Source organism: Symphalangus syndactylus, chromosome 4 (assembly GCF_028878055.3).
Source record: "Symphalangus syndactylus isolate Jambi chromosome 4, NHGRI_mSymSyn1-v2.1_pri, whole genome shotgun sequence".
Classification (NCBI taxonomy): Eukaryota; Metazoa; Chordata; class Mammalia; order Primates; family Hylobatidae; genus Symphalangus; species Symphalangus syndactylus.
The window spans coordinates 88,178,453-88,198,057 of NC_072426.2; the positions used below are offsets into that span (position 1 = coordinate 88,178,453).

Genomic DNA, 19,605 nt, shown 5'->3' on the forward strand with positions numbered 1-19,605 from the left:
TCCAGCCAGGGCTGCAAGGCATTGATGGGAGATGGTGGATGGCAGCTGGGAGGCAGAGGGGGAGCCCTGGGGCAAGCCCCAGCTGTGGCTCTGCCCCCAGCTCTCACAGATGTGACCTCCAGGCAGGCTGGAGAGAGGCCCTGTTTCTTAATGGCTGGTTTATTTTCAGGTTGAAAGCTTCTCCCTCCCACCACCCCTCCTCCACGCCCTGCCCTTTGCAGCCTGGGCCCTGGGAGGCCATAGTGACATCCAACGCTCGCAGCAGGTTCATTGCCTTCTGTACAAATCTCCTTCGTATCAGCCGGGGCCTGGTGGGGGTTGGGGCATGCTAATCTAATCGGCCCTTTCCCATCTGTAATTACTGTAATCGATAATAATAATTACAGTCCATTTTATTTTAGTGCCACTTATCTAAATGTGGATGTGCACTGAGATTGCCAATAGAAATAAGCCCCGGGGTGAGGCAGCAGGGTGGGAGGGATGTCGGGGAGAAAGCTATGCCCTGCGGGCCCACATGGTTCCAATGTGCTCCTCTCCAGCCCTTTGCTGCCCTCCTGAGGCACCCTTCTGCCCTGTGGTGCCCGGCATGCCTGCAGGGGGTGGACCACTGAGCAACCAGGAAAGAGCAGGGGTTGTCACATCAATGCTAGAGTTTAGTGACTTCCCTTGGAACAGGTTATCTTGAATCCTAGAGCCAGCATGGCAGCTGCTACAAAGCCTTTTGGGAAAAGGGATCATGCCCTCAGCGCCCAGTTTCTCAGATGCCAAGTGCAGTGTCTGGTGTGTGGTTGGTGCCTAATGAGTGCTTGGTGAATAATGTAGAAATCACACTAAAATCATATCATGTCACTTAGGCTGGCTATTGATTCAGGCAGCTTTCCCTTCATGAATCAGGTCTCACTGCCTCTGTAATTTGGAAAGATAACTGCTTGGGGGAATATCATGAAAAAAAATTCATTTTATACAGCATGATGTAGCTGGGCTAGAGATTGTGTGTGCATATGTATGTATATGGTGTGTATGTGTCTGTGGTATGTGTATGTGTATGTATATAGTATGTGTACACGTGTGTGTGTAGTGTGTGGGTATGGTGTGTACACGTGTGTGTATGTGTGTGTGTGTGTGATGCGTGTGTGTCTGTGTAGTGTGTGTAGTGTGTGGGTGTGGGTATGTATGTGTGTGTGTGCATTTGTTTAATGCACTTTGGGCTGCTGTTGCCTGTTCTTCCGGTAGAGGAGAGCCAATCTGTCTTTGGTCTTATCCTGAGTCACATAAAGTTTGTGATTTCAGGTTTGGGAGTCTAGGGGTGGAGATGGCTGTGGTGGTAAAGTTGAGTGTAAACCATTTATTACCAGGGCTTCACCATAAAGTCCAATGAGGCTGCTTTACTGAATTTACTAGGTCCCTGGAACACCGAAAAAGGAAGTCAGTGCCCGTCCTTGGTGACTGGAGGAGACAGATATTTCAGTCTAGCCTAGAAGCCTTAGACTCCAGAAGTCATGATCCCTTCAATATTTAAAAACAGCTTGAGATTTCATCCAGCTTACGGAGGGGAACCCAAAGCCTGCCGCAGCAGAACTGTGGTCATTCTCAGGGAAGCCCCTTCCTAGTCCCCACTTTTCTTGTCTCTTTCTGCATCCATGGAATTCATCTCGTGATTATTTTGCTTCCTGCTGTGGGTATGTTTCCTCTGCTTTGCTCTGAACCGCTGTGGAACCAAGCTCTTTTCCTTTGATTTGCAAAGGAGCTTCTAACACAGGGCTGCTGCAACAGCAGAATTTCAGTGAAGGTTTGGGGTGTTCAGAGTCCAGCACAGTGAATTCCTTACCTGAATATTTATCCTGTAAGTTTAAAAGCATCTCCACCCCGTTCCAGTTTATTTCTCATTCGTGTAAAATCCAAGATGGGTGTTCCTGATGGCGAGGGTGCACAAGTGTGTGCATGTGCCTGCTCCCCTCAGTCAGGCCAGGCCCCAGATCAAATGACTGGTTCAGAAGCCATGCTGGGTGACATTATGCTGTCTACATACAAGGGAGAGCATCGGGGATCTCCTCTGCAATTGTGTAGCCAGACTTAGAAGTGTCACCTGTCACATCTCATTGAGCAGAACTCAGTCACATGGTCATGGGGACGGGAAAGTGAGGCTGAAAATGCAGTCCAATTGTGTGCTCAGAGAGAAAAAAAGAAATCTTGATAACCAGTGAAAACACTCTTCCAGAGTTAGCCCTTGTGTTTACCAAATGTTTCATTGATTTTCCCTCACATAGAGCTTGCACACCTCGTCCTTAAAGCAGACAACCTTCAAATCCCACTCAGCCTCTGGATCCATTCAAAAGCCCAGAACTTCTGGACTCCATCAGCTTAAGATGGGCTCCTTGCTGTACTATGACTCAGGAGCTTAAACAAGCAAACTGATGCTTACGGTTGTCTGCAGTCCTTGCTCCCAAAGCACACCAGACACGGTCCTAGAATTGGGACAGGATAAATGCAGTAAGCATCCCATTTGGTAGAAAGGGGAAAGGGAGATGCACGGCCATCATTCAGGGTGATGCTGAATTTCTGGGAAGCCCCATGAGCACGTTAGCCATGGCGGTGGACAGAGTGCCCTGGGCAGACTCTAGTTGTGTTCCCTGGGAAGAGCTCCCTTGACCCATTGTCCTCTGTGGCCTCTGATCCTCTGTCTAGAGGTCTGTACTACCCATTAGCCTCCTGGACACACCTGAGGTGCATGCTGTGGAGTGGGTATGCGTGTTTATGGGCTTGAGGATTGGTTTATGTAGTCACAGTCTCAGAGAGATGAACAAAGACCCCGCTATTGAGAGTAAAAGTTCTTTAATTTGCATATGGCATGCTTTTAACATCTTCAGCTAGACGATTCCTGTTTAGACAATTAACCCTCAAAATAATTCTTCCAAGAGAAGGTCTGTGTTTCAGTTTTCTTAATATTTACATTATTTCCTTTGCTAGATGTTCCCCAGCTCCTTTTTTATCTGTAGCAGATTTTGCTGAAGGTTTGACATATTGGAGAGTAGTTACATCACAGCCCCACCTAGGAAATCACAAAGAAGCTGAACATTACATGCTCTTGTTCTTAAAAGGCCCTGGGCCCCCTGATGCCAGCAACATCTCCCAACCTTCAACTAACCAATAACCCCCACATGACATGCGGCATCCTGGGAGTGGCCAGGCTATCTCAAAGATCGCTCTTCTCTGTGTGCTCTTGGGAGGTTTTATTTTGGCTCAAGTAAGCCTCTGGTGACAACAGCTTTATATATTTTTTTGGAGTAAAACAATTCTGGCCATGCTGGATGAGAGGGAGCTTTGGGCAGGTCTCCGATTGCCTATTTGTCTGTGCACTGAAGCGACTTGTGGCAGTTTTCTAAACTGATCCCTGTTCCCACCACTGGTAATCCTCAGCTCACCTCATGACACAAGGGCGAAGTATTTTTAGCAAGATCCTTGGCTCCTACAAAGGTATGTCATTTCCATTCTGGTTTATTTTCTGCGAAGCCTCAGAGGTTAGTCCTCCACTGGTGACCACAAGAGCTATATTCAGTGGGTTTCTGGGCAGTGTCAGGATAGTCCTGAGCTCACTGTCTCTCTTTCTGTCCATAAAATCAGATTCAAGGAACTCCATTCGGTGAGGATTACATGAAGGATGAGAGGGCTTGCCCTGCTTCTTGATATTATAAATCTGTGTGTGGTCAGTCTCTCTGTCAGAGGGTAGCGCCCTCAGATATCCAGCCCTCGCTGCATCCTTGGCAGAACTGGTTTGAGCACCTTGCACTTTACCTAAGAGACAGGATCTGGGAAGCTTCTCATCACATTCATTGTAAGGGTGCTGCTAGCGATGCTGTTGTCCACTTTGCTTCACAGAGTCTGGATATATGATCCCCCGGGAGACAGTCTTTTCTAATTACAATGCCAAAAACAGTTTTAATCCCTCAGATTGAGTTGTTGGCAATTATTCTCTGGGGATGGTGCATTTGGTGATGAATAGCATTTCCCTGTTTGTGCCGACTCTGACTCCTAGGAGGTTGAGAAGAAAAGTGAGGCCCAGCTGTTGGAGATGTGGAGAGATCATCTTTTTAGGCATTTCTAGTGCCGTTCTGGCTGTAGTTTATTTCCATCCTTATTCATTTTCTTTCTTCTTTTGATCCCATGTCAATGTGTATCTTTTATTGCAATTAACTTGGTCAGCTGCCCAAAATTCCTCCTAGAAGAAGACTTAGACATGCACGTACACTGATTTGTACTTGAATCTTTTCTAGAATAGTTTCTGAGGCCCATGTGACCCAGTCCCCTGTGACTTCCCTGGCTCCACAGCAGCTGCCCTGGCAGTATGGCACTCATTTTATGCCCACCAGGCATGAACCTACCTCAGGGCCCTTGCACTTGCTGCTCCCTCAGCCCAGAATGCCCTTCCCCTGATATTCATTTGGCTTACTGCCCCCAATCTTTCAAGGTTTTTACTCAAATAACTCTTCTTCAATGAGGCTCTTTTGTTCACTTAACATTTCAACTCTAACACTTCCCATTGCTCATCCCATATAACACCTGTATTAGTCTGCCTTCACTAAATTGTAGCATACAAGACAGCAGTGATTTTTACTTGTTTTTTTAATTGCTGAGTCCCCAAGGTTTAGAACAGGGCCTGGCATGCTCAATAAGCATTTGTTAAATGAATGAAGAAATTCTGTTTTCAAACTGTCAGTAGACAATGATACTGCCCGTCCTACAGAGATCTCATAAAAGGCATTGATTGTCAATTTTCCAAACATTTCCTTGCATGATGTTACAATGTGGATTCTGATTACTGTGTGTGTGAGTGTGTGTGTGTGTGTGCATGTGCACTCACATTTCTTGTCTGAGGGTCAGTTGTTAAGTGTCTTAATTGGTATTATTGCTGTTATTGTGATTTTGGGCTAATTGCAGTAGCTCCCAGACCTAGCTGGCTTTTTAAACATTTTTAAAATGTTATAAAATTATTATGAGAACATTAATTTGGATTTATTGTAATTAAACTTTTAATGTTTTGCCTTTAGGAAGATTAATTTTGAGAAAAAAGACTAACAAAAACAGGTCAAACCAATGTTAAACTATTGAGCATTCCTGGCCTCCTAAATAACCATTGAGGTCTGGAAGAGCTTGTCAGGGCCTAGTGATTAAGATGATGGATTCTAAGCCCAGACATTTCTGTGTATAAATCCAGGCCCAGCAAGTTACTGACTGTGTGATCTTGAACTAGTTTTTTTTTTTTTTCAAATGTACAATATATCTCTGTTTCTTCACTGGAAGTTGAAGACCATGATATTTACTTCACAGGCTTATATAACACTGTCCTCTGTATAAAATACCTAACATGAGGCCAGCCATGTAGTAGGTGTTCTTTAAATACAGATTTTACTCAGGAGGCTTGAGGGAATGAGTTAGCATTTCCTGAGTCACATGCTCTGGTCCGAAAGTTTGACCCTCAGTCACCCACTTGTTACCTATGCTCCAGCATCACACAGGCATTTTATCATCTCAACCACCACGTTTGCAACTGGCCAGCCACTGCTATACTGAAGCTCATGTAATCAATAATGTTGTATTTTACAAAAGTAGATTATTCATTTGTCAGAGACATACTACAAAAAAGTAACTGTATGGATTTCAGGGAACAAGGGATTAATTTCTGATGGAGCTAATCATGCTTATGTGGCATAGTGGGAGCATGCAGAGATGTCTCAATATTTGAAGGGAAATGTTCTTCTCCAAATGATATTATGACTCAGAAGTCCAGGGGAATTAGCTTTAGTCTCCTTCTAGCAGAGGAAAAATTATCCTTAATTTGATATTGATTTTTTAAAATTGGGTTCTGCTACTTTTACTTTCCATCTGTGAGCAGAGATTCAAATGCCAGCTTTTAATCCTAGAAGCACCTACTTCATTTCCCCTTCTGGTTCGGGAGATCAGGCAAGCCCTCCAAAACTCTGTAGAGATTGGAGGAAACTTCATGTGATAGAGAAAATCATTCCTTCTCAGGAGTGAGCTCTTGAGCCCAGTGGCTGCTTGGCCCTCCTTTGGAAACTGGGTTTCCAAGCACTCTGGTGTTCACCATGGACACACCCCTGGGCCAAGCAGGGCATTTTTTGGTCTCTCTTTACAAGACCACACATTCTATAAATTATAATAGCAACAACTATTTATAAAGCACTATGTGCCAGGAAGTTTTTGAATGACTTTGCATCAAATGCCTAATTTAATCCTCAGAACACCACTGTGACTTGACTTCCATGATGAAGCACTGATATTGGCCCCGTTTTACAGAAAGGAGGTATAACTCACCCAGGATCCCACAGCATGGCAGAGTGGAAATAGGGTCTGACCTGTACTATCTGCCTCCAGGCTGGGTGTTCAGGAAGCTGGCTCAGAAGTGCCATTGGCATAACTAACCTCGTATGAGGCCCACGGTGTGCCAGTCATTTCGAAAACATCGACTCAGTACTGGTAAGCAGCAGCCCCATAGGAGGGATTATCATCTACATCCTAGTGATGGGGGAGCTGAGGCTGAGTTAGGTTAAGTAATGTGCTCAAGGTCACAGAATAGTAATTAGCAGAAACAGGACTTTTGCCCAGTAGTGCAGGATGAGAAACAGGGCTGTCTGTAACACCAGATTATACCAGTTCTTCTTGCTCCAGTCCCACTTCCTCCTCTACCTCCTCCAGGTAGGCCTGGGCTTGTAGATCTGTGGGGCATGTGGTGGCCATTGCATCTGGGCATGTTCCAAATCCCAGCTGCTGGTGGCTGTGGCTCTGCTCTACCTGGACTGCAGTGCCCATGGCAGCAAGGCTCCGAGAGGACAGCGGCCTCGCAGATCCTCCTCTCCTCTCTGGTAAATTTGCTCTGAGGCTCTAGGGCTGGGATTAGACAAAGATCTCAAGATGTCCTCCCAATGCCAAGCATGGTGCGAGGTAGATCTGCTCTGCCCCTTTTGTTTCATCCAATCTTGACCTGGCACTGCTGAGCCTTAAGGGAGCACACAGCATAGGCTAGTGCCTGGAAAGAAGGTGGGATGGAGAATCTGCATGGTGCTACACCCGCCCTAGTCATTTACCCCTTCCCTTTTTCCAGCAGGCATCTTTCCATCATCCCACAGACTCTGCTAGCATGCAAAGCCAACCAGGTCCAAATGCAAAGGACTGCTTCCCTGCACATGGTGCCTGCGTAGAAACCACCCCCCATTTCCATGTGTAACTTTCCTTTTCCCTTTCCATCTTCATCTCCACAGGGCTGCATTGCCAGTGCCTGTTGTGTGAGATTTGGAGATATTAGTGACTGTTCATTCAGGGGCAAACTGATAGAACATGCCTGGAAGGAGCAGTTAGGACCTCTTTAGACGATGTAATTAACCTCGTCACATTTCTGCTTGTAGAGTGGATAATGCTGTCAAATGCTGTCCAATCTTTCCAGTATTCAACATATTTCGATTAAAACAGAAAAGCCCAGCCTGGGCCGGGAGATGATCAGTTGAGCTTGTCCTTTCTGATTTGCAAAGGAGTTTATCGTTCCCTTGGTCTCTGTCCTTCTGAAACATCTGGGAGTGGTGATGTCTGCTGGGAGCACAGGGCCTGGCATGCAGTAGCCAGTGGGTGCTCAGTGAGCATCTGATGCCTGTACCACATGGCAGGGATGAAACCCTGGCAGGAGAACTGAGAAGACTCCCATCGAGCTAGAGAGATTTCACTCTCCTAAGGCAGGTTTTGGATTTTTCCAATAGAGTGAAGCAGGGGAACAAAAATTGAGTCTTGTTTCCATTTGATGTGCTTTATGTGTTTGCCTGGAGGCCTTCGTAGAGTGAGAAACACCAGCAAATTTGACAAGGTCCTCCTGGACCGGGGCTTCTGAGCTACATTTTCCCTCCTTGAAAAGCAGCAGAGCTTTTTCACCCAACTTTTCTCCAACAGCAGCTTGGTTGCATGAACAGCAGGAAGAAAGAAAAGTATTTAACTTCACTGAAGACATTTTGAAAAATGACAACTTAAATCATTTCCAGAACTGTTTTTTGTTTAAAGGCTTGACTGCTTCTCAGACTTCATAGCTACTTTCTTCTCCTTCATCTTCCTCTAAAAATTATTATTTTCTGGAGATATTTTCTTTATTCCACACTCTTCCCAGCTATATCTGTCAGGTCTTCCATGATTAAGCACTGATATTGGCCCCATTTTACAGAAGGGAGGCGTAGCTCACCCAGGATCCCACAGCATGGCAGAGTGGAAATAGGGTCTGACCTGTACTATCTGCCTCCAGGCTGGGTGTTCAGGAAGCTGTTTCAGAAGCTTTGAAGGCTTTTCATATACTGTTTCTGTCTCAGAAGTTTTTCTAAAACACCTTGCTATGGTCTTTTTACTACTGGGAATTCTTGGTTTTCTGTTGAGTGTAAGTTAAAATCCAAATCATCAGCACAGCACACAGGTCAAACTTGTCCCCTTGCCCTGAAATTGTTTTTTCCTCTTCCCATGCACTAGAAAGTGAGTTTTCTGAGGTCAGGAACTGTATCTTTTTGCTTATCACACTATCCTGGGGCATTATAATGAGGAGCAGAAAAGGGAAGCACAATGAATATTTTTGGGGGGTGAATACCACATGGTTCCTGACAACCTAGCCCTGGAGTGGCATTTCATCTCCAGTGACACTTCATCCAATGCTGTCCCCACCTCACAACCCCTGCTCTGGCCTACCTCTTACCTTGCTGAGCCACCTGTTCCTCACCTTGTCACTGCATGGCCCTGATCCCCACCATAATTCCCACTGGAGTTTCTGCTTGTCTAGCAGATGTGCCGGACACAGGTTCATCTCATGCCCCTGAGCTCTCGCAGCTGCTCTGACACTTCCAGAGCCCCTCCAGGGCCAGTGCCAATGCTCCCTGTGTGTGCTCCTTAGAACCCCTTTTCTCATCCATGGTAGTCCTAATCCCATTGATTCCAGCTTCCATCTTTTCTTTATTTATCTCTTGAATTCCACAACAGGACATAGTGTCCTCTAACAGATACCATGGACAAGAGAACCTGATACCGAGATGCCCAAGAATTGGTTAAATTAATGAGTCTTGAGATGATAGACCATGTACAGAAATACATTTGGGATGTGGATTTATTCTTTCCTCAATATCATCCCCCTAGTTTTAATTAGGGCTAAATTTCTGCATACAAGAGTGTCTGATGATTGCTGAATGCCTGTCTATCACTGCTGAGTGATGTGGTGTCTTTGGCTGTGGTAACCAACATTCCTCATTTGCCCAGGACTAAGGCGTTTCCTGAGAGGTAAGACTTTCACTGCGAAAACTGGGAGAGCCCCATGGTCAGTTCATCCTCGTATCCTGAGCTATGACCAGTTGAGAAGTCTCTTTAGTAGGCAAAAAGCAAGTAAATTGGCCATTTCCTTTTATATGAAATCATGGCTGTTTTCTCCATTAGATTATAATTTCTATGGAGACACATGATGAGAACTTCAAAGAAACAAAACAAGACAACAATATAACATGGGTCTCCAGTCCTTGCTGTGTATTAGAATCATCCAGGAAGTCTTAAAAATCCCAGTGTCCAGGTCCTACCCCATCCCACTTACATCATAAGCCCAGGTATGGGAGCCAGGCATCAGTCTATTTTAAAATCTTCTAAGGATTCCAATGTTCAGCAAAGTTGACAGGCATTGTGGGGACTCCTAGCAGATATGAATGGATTTGTTGAGTGGACAGTAAGCTGGAGGTAGGCAAAGCACTCCTGGAAATATTGCAGGCTGGGAGAAAGGAGGACCCAGGGGAGAGAGTTGACCCCAGGTTTTTGTAGCATTGGCCTTTGCCCACTGCTAATTCTGGGAACATCCCCACCTCCCTGATTTAGATGCCCACTTATTAGGGCAGAGGGCATAGTTGGTAGGCCAGAGGAGAAGGTGTCCAGCTGTAATTATACATTAGGCTGGAGAATTGGAGAGGAAGGTGGAGGTTTGTGCTGATACAGGACCCTTTCCCATTACAGTGGGAAGGAATACATTTTATTGTCAAATTTGCTGTTTGTTTTTATCCAGATAACGATTTCAGCTGCCAATACCACAACTTGTTGTAGCTATAGGTAGCAAATGCATTTCTTTGCTAGCCTCTCACTGTGGTCTGCTTTCTGCCTCCCTGTGTCCCTAGAAAGCTTGGCTAGTGAGCAAGCCACAGAGGACTAGCAGACTTGAGATTCAGTTGACACAGCAGAGATTTGAGGACTATGCCAGAACATGGCTGTTAGCTTCATCCCTGCCTCTCCTTACTCAGTTCAGAGAGCCAGTGCCCTTGCAGGCCAACCTCCTCTGTGTTGGGAGAGGATATTAGGCACCTGGATCACAGGTAGCATTTGTTTGTTGACATAGAGGCTTGACAATCTGAGTTAGGGCTGCGGTTGCTGCTCTTGGTAGAGCCCTCCATTTTAGGGTGTGGTTTCCAAGCAGTGATCTCCCCTTCTGCTGCCTCCCGTCGGCTGCTGGCTATGTGGAGGCCTCAACACAGGCCACCCCAGTTCTTGCCACTTCCCTGGAGAGGTGGCCTCAGCTCTGCCCCAGCCAGGACCCTGGCACTGTCTTATGTTTCTGTTTTTCTCCTAAGTGGAGAAGGTGGGAGAGCATTTCATATTTAGTAACCTTTTATATTTTCTCTGCTATCAATTGTCTGCTCTATATTCTTTGTGTGGAAAGCATGAAATTGATCTGAGCCTCACTTCTGTCCCTTATGAAAAGGGTTGTTTTGAGGATTAATTTTATTTGACATTGTATAGGTGAAGTGCTTATTCTTGGGCCCATAACATCAAGAGCTGCTTGCTCATCTTTGTAGTCTTCTCTTGGAGCAGCAAAGGCCTTACACCAACCATTTCCTCCAGTAGGCAAGGGCATTGTGGTTAGGAATGTGAAGGTGTTGTGCCTAGGTTGGGACACAAACCAGAGTCTCTTCAGTGCATTGCTTCTAACTAGACCATCTAGCTAACTAATGAGACCACCAGTGCTTTTTTGATTATGTTTTTTTTTTTTCCTGATCTCAGTTACATATATTTAAAAAAATTCATTAGGTTAAATTTGTTTTGATTGTTAAACTATTTGATTATATTATATATTCATGTGGTGCAAAAATTTGAACAAAACTATTATATAGTGAAAGTTCTGCTCCCCATCCACAAAGAGAGTGACTCTTTTGTGTTTAGTCCTCACTTCCTCCCTGCCTGAAGAGATGCCTCATGTTGTTATTTTCTCATATACAGTTCTTTAAACCAAATAAATTGGAATACATATTTCTCAACCCCCTTTCAACAATATTCTTTTACAAAAAATTTAAAAATTTTAAATGTTTAAATGATTTCAACTATTATTTTAGATTCGGGGGATATATGTGCAGGTTTCTTACATGGTTATATTGTGTGATGCTGAAGTTTGGGCTACGGTGGATCTCATTACCTAGGTAGTGAGCATAGTACCCAATAGTTAGTTTTGCAACCCTTGTCCCTCTCCCCTCCCTTCCTCCTCTAGGAGTCCCCAGTGTCTATTGTTGCCATCTTTATATTCATGTGTACCCCACATTTAGCTCCCACTTATAAGTGAGAACATGCAGTATTTGGTTTTCTGTTCTGGTAGTAATTTGCTTAGGATAATGGCCTCCAGCTGCATCCATGTTGCTGCAAAGGACGTGATTGTATTCCTTTTTTATGGCTGCATAATATTCCATGGCTTTTCACCATTATTCTTGCAGTTATTTTCATATTAGTTCAGAAAGAACTTCTTGATTCTTTTTTTACAGGTATATTACTATAGTCTTTTTGTTTGTTTACAAGTACAATACTTTCCTTTGAGTGAATAGAGCATGATTTATTTTACCAACACCCAATTGATTGACATTTAAGCTATTTCCAATCTTCTGCTATTGAAAACAGTATTGAATAAATGACTTTGACCATATATTAATTCACATGTATGTGAGAATAACTTTAAGATAAATACCTAAAAATAGAATTACTGGTTAAAAGGATTTGTATATGTGTGTGTGTGACTTTGCTAAATATTGCCAAGTTACCTCCACAGGTGTTGGGTCAATTTCTTTATCTGTCAACAATGCCTTGGAGTTCCAATTTCCTCATAGCCTTGTTACTGCAGTGCTTTACCGAATTTTGGGATTTTTGACAACCTGTTAGGTGAAAAATGGTAACACAGAATAATTGAAAAATGTATTTTTCTTTATCCTGTATGAGGCTGTATATCTTTTCAAATGTTTTAGATACATTTGTTTTCCTTTTCTGTTAATGGCTAGTCTTATAATTTTTCCATGTTAAAAACTGAATTGTCGATCTGTGTCTTTCTTGTTTATTTATAGGAGTTTTATACATCAAAGAGATTACCCTTTGCATTGGACATTGCCAATATTTTCCTCAGAATAATGTTAGTCTTTTGGATTTTCTTTTTGTTATCATCATTTTTTTTTTTTTTTTTACCACGTGGAAGGTTTTCATGTAGTCCAATTACTATTTTTTTCTTTAATGCACTCTAAATTTTAAATACTTTTTCAATGTTACCTTCTAGAAATTTTATAGTTTCAATTTGATGTGTTTAAATCTTTGATTTTTTGGAATTCATCCTGGTGTATTGTGTGTTGTGTGAAAAATGGATTCCACTTAATATTTTTCCAGATGGTCACCCAGTTATTCCAACACCATTTATTGAATACTTCATATTTTCCACACTTCCTTAGGGGTTGGTCAAGGAAAACACATTCTCAGCTTTCATTTCCTTTTAATCGATTTTAGCCCGGGATTTCCTGGGAAGGTGATAAAACTTTCCACCAAAGACTCTGGAGTTTGCATTTCTTGTTCTGTTTGGGGATTATTATGCATCTCTTAACTCTGTCATTTTGCTTTCCAAGCTTTTGTGGTTTGCATCCCTTGTCAACAGGATTTTTTTCTGCAAACAGCAATGTAAAGGCTCAATGTGTCTAATGTGCCTATATAGTCACTATAGCTGTGACACCAGCCATAGCCTTTTGTGAGCAGAGAGCTCTTAACAAACATCTCATGCTTTTCAACTTCTGCCAGTTGATTCTGCATCAGGACAGGATGGGCGCAGCAGCCAAAAGAAATATCAAAGGTGGAATAGGAGCCACATTTGGGAAGTGTGTGCATGAAGCCAGAGGAAATTGCTAGCTGTCAAGCATATGAAAAGACAACTGAAGAAATGCCCACTGCTTTCCCTTGAATTCCTCCTTGCCCCTATTCCATCTCCCCAGCCCAGTGACTCTTGCCCATGGAATGATTATCGACAGGCCCAAAACTACAGCAAAATGAAAATGACTCAGAACTTTTAGGTCATATTTGTCTATTCATTTAACAAAGTTCTTTTTCCCATCATAAAAATAAGCGTGCTGGTATGCTATTTAAATTATTTGAATTTTTAATGAATATGATTCAGTAAAGAACTTGAGTCAGCTAACAAAACCAAAAATGGATCAGAAAAAATAACTGGTGGAATTGCAGCCTGGATAATGGAGGACAAGAAATTAATAAAGCTGGGGATAGGATTGGGGGTGATGGTGTGGGAGGGGGATAGGCTCATAGAAGTGTAACTTATATGAGTTTGTACAATTGCTACATTGTGCCAACTTGGCTCTACATTTCCTAGCGGTCAAAGTCAAAAGGGAAATATTAGTTACAACTTTCATAAGACAAATAGCTGCACCTGAGTGGCCCAGCTTCTCCTGATCTCGAGTTCTGGGAATAACTCTGCCAAATGCACTAATGTTCATTCCCAAGAAATAATAAACCTTATTGGAATTTGACAATGACAGACATGGATTTGACTACAGGAAACAAGAGGGGCATGGATATATTCTTGGCATATGCAGAGGAAGGCTGTTCCCCTCTAGTTACACACAGACAGGGCAGATCCAGGCTTTCTAAGACTTGAAGTGTATGCAATTTCAAAGGTTTTACTTTAAGGAAAAGAATATGAAATTGTGAATGTAAAATCAGGTATGAAAGTGAATAATGAGAAAAAATTATAATAAAATATACTAAAAAACACGAAAAACCTGACAGATACAACAAAATCATACACACACACACACACACACAAAATCATCTGCCTTGCACACAGTTCCATAATAATTTCTCCCCTGTCATTTTTGGCTACTCTTTGATCCTCTCCTCATGTGATAATCCTTTTGAATTTAATGTCCCATAGAGAGAAGAGCAAGATTATTTCATCTTTCCTTTGGTATGGTTGATTGAAAGATTTTTATTAGTAGTTGTTTAGAAAAGTTTTGTTTGGTTTCTTATCATTAGTAATGTGTTGTAAATTTAAAACTATTGTCATTTTTTTTTTTTTGAGACAAGGTCTCGCTCTATTGCCCAGAGTGCAGTGCTGTGGTATGAACACAGTTCATTGCAGCCTCAACCTCCTGGATTCAATTGATCCTCCCACTTCAGCCTCCTAAGTAACTGTGACAACAGGCACATGCCACCCCACCTGGCTAATTTTAAATTTTCAATAGAAATGGGGTTTCACCACATTGCCCAAGCTGGTCTCGAACTCTTGGGCTCATGCAATCCTCACGCCTCAGTCTCTCAAAATGCTGGGATTATTGGCGTGAGCCACTGTGCCCAGTCCCTATTGTCAAATTTAAGAAAACACTTCCAAGTTTCTTTTGTGAGGTGGAAGATTTGGAAGATTTTTCCATGGCTGGCTTCCTACTTGGTTTATTTCAAACCTTGTTTCTCCTCTACCACATACTTCTGATGCCAGGGCTGCAGCACATGTACTGCCATGACACAACCTCACCTGTGTACCTCTGTGGTATGAGACCAGTTGAGTCAGCACGACAGCAGTTAAAATCGTCCCCTTCTGGCAGCCAGCAATATGTTTTCTATGCATGGAAGTGAAACTAGACCATGGGAAAGTATTCCACTAAACTCAGACCCAAAACTTAGCTTCCTAAAATTTCTGACAGCGACTCCTACAGCAGCAGATACAAGACAAAGTGTGGCTAACGGGAAGTTGAGTGGATCAGTAGTCTGAATTGATTCCAGTTAAGTTCAGATTGAGTGTTCTTTATCTGAAATGCTTGGGACCAGAAGTGTTTTGGATTTCTGATTTTTTCTGATTTGGGAATATTTGCATATAAATAATATGATATCTTGGGGATGGGACCTAAGTCTAAACATGAGATTCATTTATGTTTCACATACACCTTATATGCATGGCCTGAAGGTAATTTTATAGAATATCATAAATAATTTTCTGCATGAAACAAAATTTTGACTGCATTTTGACAGCAATGTGTTACATGAGGTCAGGTATAGAATTTTCCACTTATGTCAATGCTCAAAATGTTTCAGATTTTGGAGCATTTTGGATTTTGCATTTTCAGATTAGAGGTGCTCAACTTGTATCCTATTTTTTCAAATATTACTAAACTGGAGACACATGGGAACACATTGCCAGGACCTTCCCTGATAATCAGCATTGCCAGAGCAACAGGAGGGTCTTGAGGCCTAAGCCAGCCCGTGTAGCTAAATCTCCCTCTGGATGCAGAGCTTTGTAAGGGTAATCATGATCACTTACACATGGAATTCAGAAGCAAATACCATGTCCTAGTTGAGCCATTTTCTTGCTGTGTGACCATGGACTAGTTATTCAACTTCTATAAGCCTCAGTTTCATCTACTTGAAAACTGAGATAATACAACATAATACAAAATTATGGGGTTGTTTTGAGGATTAAATGGGGTATATTCATCCATCAATTACTCTTTTCAGCACCTGCAACATCCTAAATTCTAAATAAACATCAGGTATAAAGAGGTACCAGAATCCTCAAAGAGACCATCTAACCACTTGCTTTGCCCTCTTTGGTGCAAAGAAAAATCCCTGCTGCATTTCTGTTATATAGTCTGATGACCCATTCTATTTTCAGACAAGTGGAATTTTAAATTAAGTGACCTTGAGTTTTGTTTTCAATTTTCCCATCCTCTTTTCCTTGAATTGTGTCTGGGACTGTACTATGGCTGACATGCATGCAATGTTAAGCACAATGCGAGCTAAGTGCAGAGTAAACTGTAGCTTCAGGAACAGCTGTTTTTTGAGAGTGACATGAAGGTACTAACTTAGTGGAGAGGAAGATAAACCTGAAGTCATGGGTTTACTAACTTAGACTCAGAAATAAAGCTCACATGTGTTTGTGAGGCTTTCGGACAACTCTTTAGAATATGTGCCTGTGTCTAACCATCATTTCCTGGGCCCTGTATTGTGCTGGACCCTGCGGGGCATGGGGTTCACCTGCAGCAGCCCAGGTGGCTGACTTCCCACATCAAGATGACTGGTTCTTAAAGGGACCAGGGGAACCTTGTCCATTCTGGGCTTACTCTCTCTGCCCGCTTTGGGCCTCACTGAGGACTTGTGAATGCTACCAAAAAGTGCTATGCGGGGCCATTCGAAGGCTCTGAATTTATCCTGAGGCCCTGTGGTGAGTTCATTTGCCAGATGTGCCCCTACTTAAAATTCCACTCCTCGGGGAATTCTGTGCTGCCCTTTGAAAACCATCACATTGCAGGGAAGTCAGTGCTTGGCAGCATAGAATGAAACTGGATCCCTCTGATTATTAAACACAGTTGCCCCTTGGCCTGGGAAGGATTTACTGAGCGTTTTGGTCACCTCCTGTCACCCTTTATGGAAAGATTCACCACTTCAGGGGCTCATCATCCTGTTCCTGAACAAACTGGAGTTTTACAGGCAGAAAACACATCTCTTTGGCTTTTATTAAGAACTAATATTGAAAAATCCAGCAGTCTCCAGAGGGCTCCTTCTCTGTGGCCTCATCTGTAATTTATCTATTATTTAATCTTTAAATGGAGTCTCTCAGAGACTTTGCTGGATTTTTTTCATCTGCCTCCCCACACAGAGATGAAATTATTTCCCAAGTGCCTTAGATCATGAATTGGTACCTTTTGGAAAGGAAAAGATAATACTGCTTATGTGCGAGTACAAGAGAATTACTTTACTTGTCTGTAGTAACACTGATTAAACTGAAATGTCAGAGCTAATGTTACAGTTAATAAATGTTATACATACTCAAATCTGTCTACTGATGATTCTAACAAATGCAGAGGACGCTGCTTAAAAATAGGAGTGATACCTGCATCACCATGTGAGTGCCATTTGTGCTGTCCATTTCCAGTGAGTAAGGTAAAAATGTGCATTATAAATGAGACCCATGTTGGTGATATCTGCAGGTCATGTTTTGTCACTTGAAGTTCTCCTAAAGAGATAAATTGTCACAGTTATGAGAAATCGACATAGGATTTGGAAAACATTTCCTGAGATAAGTTGCATTATGTAAATCAGAAGGTAGCGGGATACAGTATGATGAGAAAATGGAGTGTCAGACATCAGTGTGCCAGGGGCTTTGGTGAGAGGAAGAGCAAAAGGGTCCCCCTACATCCTGCCCTCTCACAGCCTCACAAAGGTTGATGGTATTGCTTGCTCTTCCTCCTAAGAGAAAATGTATCTGGGACCTGTTATCTCAGTGGGCATCCTTGGGCAAACGGGTGTGCCTTCCTTTATTCCAAGATGTAAAATACAGAGAGCACAACAAGTAGGAAAAGCAAGAAAACGAGATGAGGACTGCAAGGTGGGCAGCTGGCTTGGGGTCACTGGCAAAAAGACCAAGACTGTAGTCCACCTTGCCCATTCTCCCAGAAGTCAAGTCTCAGTTTCTGGAGAAGGATGTCACTCTTGCTCTGACCATAGGAGGACTTTGCCTGTTTGCTGTGTACCCCTCCATTCTCCCCAGATGCTGTGCTCTGCTGCAGTTTCCCAGTTGCCAGAAATAGTACGGGGTTTGTAGTCTTATACATATAGTTGCAAATCCTAGCTGTGACTTTGGACTAGGTTTTAACCCTGAGGCTACTGGGGGGCCTCCTGTCTGTCTCCTAGGATGATTCTGTTAAATCAGTGAGCAAATGTGTATCAGGCACCTGACAAGCCACCTGGCTCACAACAGGCACTCACTTCCTCCCACGCTCCAAACTGAGTTGATCACTTGTGCATTGTTGCGACTTCAAGACAGGGGGCTCTTCTTCTCTTCCCCATTGCCCTCTCTCTTCCTGGTTTCTCATGTCTGTCAAAGCCTCTGTCACTTTTTTGGTCAGCAGGTAGGGATAGGGAGCTGGCAGCCTTTTGCCCTCTCTCTGGCACATGCAACAGTCTAGGGCTTATCTGAAAGGAGGAAGCTGATTGAGGCACAGTTCCCACATTGGGGCAGATTGGGGAGCAACTCACACATTCAAGGTCCACAGTAGAATGTCTGGGACATCCCAGCTGGCACCCCCAGACAGGCAGCTCATCACCCTAGGAGAATTCTAATTCAGTTGGATTTACCATCAAATGACTGTAACAAAGAAAGGATATATTAAAATGTTCATTGGGGATCTTGGTTATTATAAATTACATTCTTTGAAATCTCATTTAGATCCAGAAATTTCCAGACTGCGTTTGGAAGCTCTGAGGATTAGTCCTTTTGGAACAATTGGAACAATGGAGTGTCAGTGATCATTTGGAAAAGTAATTATGTCAAATTTAATTATCATGCATATGCATTTCATTGACATCACCGTACACACCCAGGAGACAGTGGGGAAAGGACTGCTGCAGCATGAGCCCTTGATGGAGGAATGTGGTGCAAAATTGTACATGTTGTAATTGAGTGTCACTTAATCTGAGGCATAATGGATACAGCGACTGTGGGTGGAGCAAATGGAAGGGAGTATTTGGCCCACTCAGCAGATGTTTGAGATATTTGGGAAGGCTTTTCAATGTTTGCAACATATTGGAGAGGAGCAAGCTACATTTCAAGTAGGCTGATAACAATGTTTGCCTGTCTTAAGCATTCCTTTTGTTTTCTGTTCCTGTGGTAGCTTCACCTCTTCTGAATTGCAGAATGGTTTGGAATAATCAAGTAAACTGCCAAACGAGACTTTGAAAGTATGTGTGTGTTTTGGGGGGTGTCAGGGGAGCATGGCATAGGGACTATCTGGCAGACAGAGGAGCCACCATGGCAATTTGCACCCTAAAGTGTTCAGAGTGTGTTCTATTGGATGCTGACCAACTGGGGACCCGTAGTGGTTTTATCTGTCTCGGGGCTTCTATCCCAGCCTTCTCCCTTAAGCTGGCTAGCACACTTTAGAACTCCTTGTCATTGCCTCTTCTTTAGGGGCCTCCCCGATGACGCTGGGTTAGGTTGGCTGCCCTGCACTTACTTGCACAACACAACAGTGTAACTGCTAATTTGTATGCCTGTTACCTCTGCACACCGTGGGCACTGTGAGAGCAGTGACCTTGTCCTTGGCTTAGCATTGGCTCTCTAGTCCCCAGTGCAGCACCTGCATAGAAGGGGCTCAGTAAATACTTGTTTGAATGGGTGATCAGGAACTGGAAAGAACTCCAGGAGTCAATTTCTCCTCTCTACACATCCCTAATTGTGCTGAAGCCCAAACAAGCTGTTTTTAAAGCTGCTATCTTTGGTTTGGGGACGTGAGATAAAACCATTAGTATTTA

At 43.2% G+C, this 19,605-nt stretch overlaps 1 protein-coding gene and 1 long non-coding RNA gene across 5 annotated transcripts in view; one reads left to right on the forward strand and one right to left on the reverse strand.

Moving 5' to 3' along the window:
- The window catches only part of GRID1 (glutamate ionotropic receptor delta type subunit 1), a 782,044-nt gene that overhangs the window by 598,208 nt on the left and 164,231 nt on the right, over nt 1-19,605 (forward strand). The window lies entirely within an intron of this gene.
- On the reverse strand, nt 10,651-19,431 carry LOC129480932 (uncharacterized). Its single transcript, XR_008657195.2, has 5 exons — nt 19,352-19,431; nt 18,061-18,267; nt 17,186-17,308; nt 12,081-12,191; nt 10,651-10,940 (listed from the first exon to the last, which is right to left on the reverse strand). It is a non-coding gene; the product is annotated as an uncharacterized lncRNA (long non-coding RNA).